General features: G+C 42.1%; 1 pseudogene; it reads right to left on the bottom strand.

The window, feature by feature from the left end:
* Nucleotides 1-231: 231 nt before the first annotated feature.
* Nucleotides 232-1,324, bottom strand: LOC122491041 (annotated as a pseudogene).
* Nucleotides 1,325-5,597: the final 4,273 nt, after the last annotated feature.

The following is a 5,597-nucleotide window of genomic DNA, read 5'->3' on the forward strand; positions in this document are numbered from 1 at the left end:
TCTCTCTCTCTCTCTCCCTCCCTCCCTCCCTCCCTCTCTCTCTCTCTCCCCCCCCCCCACCTCCCTTTCTCTCACATGCTCTCTCAAAATAAATAAATAAACTTAAAAAAAAAAAAAAAGAATTCGGTCAATGTTTGCTGTCATCACTTTCACCGGAAAGCAGAACTGGAATCAGAGGACCCAGGTTCCATTCTCAGCCCTGCTGTTACTGGAATACAGAGCAATCACTGCTTACAAAGCCTTCGTTTCTGCTGCCGTAAAGTGGCCCTTTACCACTTTTTTGCAGGGGTTGGGGGAACTGCTTGTTTTCCGTTTTCTGTTGAAGTCTGTGAAAGAAGAGCTTAAGACCACTCAGTGGCTGTTCTTACCCAGGCAGGGACGTGAGCGGCGGGAGCTGCAGACCAGTCCTCGGGAGGAGCCCGCTGAAGAGGCCCGAAGGGCACCTGCGCCCTCGGACCCGCCTGTGGCCCCGGGTTGAGGATCCACATGTTGGGAAGCTGGAGCAGCCCATTCACCCTGAAATGCCTCCTGTGTCACAGTCTTGTCAGCAGCAGCCTGCTCTTCCTTTCCGAACTCTTCGGGATCTCTGCAGAAGGGCAGATCACGTGTGCCCTCTGGTGCGTGGTCTGGGCGGGTGCCGCACATGCGCAGAACTTTAGGGCCCCCGCTCCCGCCGCCTGCGACCTGCTGAGCGAGCTCCCTTACTGCCCGGTGGGAAGGAAATGTCCACACAGTGCAGAGGAGCATCTGTGTTACACAGGTTAAGGCACAGAGGTAGGCAGGACAATGCGAGATGCCTCTGTGAGCGGCTGGTGGTCAGCCATGGGATTCGCATCCACCGGAAGTCGTGGCTCTGGGAAGACTGCCGGGACCAGGTTGGTGAAGGTTCCAGGAATGAAGCGGCCAGCCATAGACGTGGCTCTGGTGGCAGCAGCCAACTCCAGCCCAGCTCCCTGGCCAGTATTCTTGGAGGAAATGACATTGACATCAGCCGGGTTTTCAAGGGCAGTAGCTGCCAGCAGAAGCGTCTCTCGGGTTCTGTTCGGATGTGTGACTCAGATGCCAATGCTGTGTACTGTCCCATTTGGAAGTCAAGGTGGGTGCCACCTCAGTGGGCTCCTGCTGCAAGGAATGTGAGGACATCTTCACTTGCAGGACATCAAGGGCTCTGCACAAGGTCAAAGTTTCTCTTTAAGTGACATGGGAACCCAGAACAACCCCTCTCTGGGTAGCATGCAAAAGACTTTTCTCACTTTTAACATCCCATTTTTCCATCTCACATGCCCGGCATCCGTGTCTTCTGTTCCACACCAGGGAAACACATTTTGGGGTGTGTAGTGAGCCTAACCCTCAAAACTATAGCTAGAAGATAAGAAAGTAACGGCGAAGGCATCTGCAAGACAAAAATAACAATCCAGTGTGACAGTTTTTTTCAAAGTCTTTTCTAAATGATAGCACATTTCAACTATTATCAAGCATTAATTCATTAGGAAGTTTGCCTACTGGATAGTAAAGGGCACAGAGAAAGTAGGTTTTAGAGACACATTCAAAGGGAATGAGGAATTCTGTGCAGGAAGGCTGAGGTGGGATTGGATAGAATGATAGAGCCATGCTTCTCAAACTTTAATATGCATGTGATCACCTAGAGTTCTTTTCTTATAATGCAGGTTCAGGTTCAGCAGGTCTGGGGTAGGGCCTGAGATTCTGCATTGCTAATGACTGCTGGTCCACAGACTACGCTCTTAGCAGTGCCGTGGAAACAGGCGGTCCAGGTATCCAGGACCTCTGTGCCTGTGGGTGTGGTGCAAATGACGTGCTTTTTCAACTTAAAATTTTTGCTTGGAGTCAATGAAGTCACTGCAGAGGTCTGGCTTCCAAAATATCATCCGGGAAAAATGAGTTTCAGAAATGCCAATCTCTGAACTCCCATTGCTTCCAACATTTTCAAATAACATCAAAAAACAGGCCAGAATAAACATAAACAGGACTTGAATAAACGTAACAGATCAGAAAGTATTTAAGTGATCATCAGATTATTCCAGGTGTTCCCAAAATTTCTCACTTTTGAGGGATCCTTGGTGACCCATGATTTTCTCAGTGTCCCCAGCCTAAATGAAATAACCAACTGTTCTATTTACTAAGTAGTCAGGTCCCTACTTAAGAGTTTTTGTTTTTTCTGTTTGTTTGTTGCTTATTTTAGGTCCAAATAACTTACTAGCTATTTGAAAACAATGATACACTTAAACTGAAGGAAAATACGTTTTTATTTCATCCTCAAATAACCACAAGTAGTTACTAATTGGGATGTGTGTGTCCATAGGGCACTGCATAACTTCTCAAATTTTAGAATCAGATTGGACACTGCTCACATCTCGCATTCCACTCTGCTTTTCATGTTGTAATAGTTACTTAGTATAGCAACTGTCAAAAACACCGCTTCACAAATATATGACACCACTGAGAAGAATGTAGTACATTCTTACTGAAGAAACTGAAAACTATCCTGAGCTAGTAGTTTATGTGGTATCCAAGAAATACCGAATATTGCTATACTCCCCTCAAAACTGAAAATTTTCTGAGGCACCCTAAGGTACTTTGGCTCAGTTTAGGAACTGCAGGATTATACCCTTCACTAAGTACTAATCATGACCAAAGGCAAAGTAAGAATTCTAAAAGAAGAAATTTTTGCGGGACTGCCAAAAGCAATACAACAAAATTCCCCTTAGCGATTAAAGAGAAATCGATTATTCTCTGTCTTGTTAGAACAAAGGCATATTCTTCTTAAATTAACATTAGGATTCTTGAGACAAAATGCTACAGTGTTTTCAAGGAAATCATCTTCCTGATATTTTCTCAATCACAACACATCACTTTCCCATCAGCAAGAAGGACTTTGCATATAAATATTATTATTCTTTTATTTTCTTATGTTTACCCTCTATTTCTTTGACGTTCGATTTCAAATTAAACCTAAGGAACAACCTAAGGAAAAAAACAAAAAACAAAAAACAAAAACCCTTGATTGATTCAAAGTTTTACTTTATGTACCTACAATTTCCCAGTAGTCCTATTTCTCAATCAGAATTTGAATAATCTTTACAACTTGTATTCCCCCAAACTCAGATTTAATGACTCAGTAGGTTCAGAAAGAGAGATAACAGCTGCAACTCATCCCGCGGTGCTATTCAGTAATGACAATGTTATACCACATTAGCAATTGTGACATTAATAAAAAGAAGCCCATAGGATTAACCAAAGACAGCTGACTTTAGTCAAATGTAGGTCAGGCTTTGTTTGCTCAGAAGCTGGTAATAAATTCCCAGGTAAGTGCTCTCGTGTGTCACACATATATGTCAGGAGCATAATTTCAGCCCCACTAAATGATTCACATTTTTAAGTTTCTGTAAGCCATTTTTGAATTATTGTTAAGCATTTAATTTCACTGCCGGGCCTATAGGCTCCTTAAAATTATTAACTTATGTGACATTACAGCATGTTTTTCCTTTAGGTACCACTTAAAAACACCTTGGAGAATTTCATGTTCACCTTCCAGATACTGAAGTTCTTACTAGAAGAGGCTCAGGGGTCACCCCTAATTTATAGCATAATTATGGGGAAAATGGTGTTGGTGGCTAAGCTAGCCATCTATAATCACAAAGTCCTCATTGTCACGGGAAATGTCATTGTAAGCCTAATGTGAATATTGCATTCTTAATCAAGTCTTGTGGTCTGCTTTATACAAAAAAGAAGTCCAGAACCACACAATCCTAAGATATATTTTAAAAATATAAATACTTTGGAAAACATTTTAGCATTTTTAAAGGTTATACATACACCTCCCATATGATACAGACATGGTATTTGTCCAAGAAATGCAACCACATGTCCACAGAAAGACCTGCACAAAAATATTCATAATGGTCCCAAACTGAAAAGAATCCAAACCAACAGACAGATGGCTAAAGAAATGGTGGTATACTCATATGTGGGAAGGCTACTCGACAATCAAAATGAAAGCACCACAGATCTATGCAACAATCATGGACGAATCTCTAAAACACTGTGTTAAGTGATAGTAGCTAAACATAAAACAGTATGTGATGCATGAGTCCCTTTACACGCAATCCTAGCACAGTCAAACCAATGTATGGTGACAGAAGGGCAGAGTGGTCCTGGGGTCTGGGACGGTGCAGGACTGTCTGGGAGAAGCCCAAGGCACTTTGTGAGTAACGAGGAGACTCTGTCTCGATGGGGTGAGGTATTGTGTACATAGACATTTGTCAAATTCATCAAACTGTACATTTTAGATCGTACGTTAACATGCGTATGAAATATGCCTCAATAAATAAAATATATGTGGGTATTCTGCAAGCTCTTTAATTGTGTACTTAAACTTTATTAAGTCAGACACCTTTATTAAATATTTATGTCACTGTAAAATGTGATGAGGTCTTTTAGATATAATCAAAAAGAGATGTCACCCGAAACAGTTACTAATCTAGTATTACCCAATTAAGGGTAAAAAAACAGCATAGCTAACGAAATAGATAATTTCAATTTATTGACATCTTAATTCCTTCTGCATGCAAATGGCATAACTTGAGAGATCTGTGTTTATAAATTTGAAAAATCAGAAAGATATCAACTGGCATAAATGCCATTACGTACTTAAAACTTTATACCCAAATATGTCTATTATACCCAAAAGAGTAAATGATACAAACATCATTTGAATTTCTAACACTAAGCAGAATTCAGTCGACTCTTCCAATACAGGATTTGCCCCTGCCACCACTCTGATTCAGGGCCTTGTTTTTGTTTGGCTTTGTTTTTTAAGTGAAACAGATTCCTAACTGGCTTTCCTAATTTTGCTGTCATCCTCCTTTGATTCATTTAAAGCCATCATATTAATCCTTCAGCACAGCCTGCAAGAGTGTCTCCCACCATACATCACAATTAAGTCAAGGTCATCTCCCTAGACCGTCATTCAAAAACTGGTGGTCTGACCACAGTCTGCCTGCCATTATACCTAATCTCATGACCCCTTTTTCCCTGGTCTCCCATCAGGGCACAGATCTGCAGTGAGGCAGCTGGATGATGCTCCCATTCCTGCCACTGGGCCTTTGCTTAGGCCACCTGTCCATCTGAATTTTATATCCTTTTGTCCCTACCTTACCATCCATATTCATCCGGTTTTCAAGACCCACTTTAGCTATCACTTCCTTTTTAAGGACATTCTTCATTTTCCTCACCCTCAGAGTAACCTTTCTTTCCTATAAACACTCATCACGTTGCATGCCCAGTTTTCATATCATAATCTTCATTGTCTCTTTTATATTGTGAAATGGTTTGGACTCCAGCTCCAGAGACAAACACACAACTTACACACTTAGCTCCCTAGCTATCAGAACTTAGGCAGGTTGCTTCATTTCTCTATGCTCCTGTTTATTCACCTGTTAAAAAAATAAAATTAGGGGTGCCTGGGTGGCGCAGTCGGTTAAGCGTCCGACTTCAGCCAGGTCACGATCTCGCGGTCCGTGAGTTGGAGCCCCGCGTCAGGCTCTGGGCTGATGGCTCAGAGCCTGGAGACTGTTTCC

The sequence above is a fragment of the Prionailurus bengalensis genome, chromosome C2, assembly GCF_016509475.1.
Source record: "Prionailurus bengalensis isolate Pbe53 chromosome C2, Fcat_Pben_1.1_paternal_pri, whole genome shotgun sequence".
In the NCBI taxonomy this organism is placed as follows: domain Eukaryota; kingdom Metazoa; phylum Chordata; class Mammalia; order Carnivora; family Felidae; genus Prionailurus; species Prionailurus bengalensis.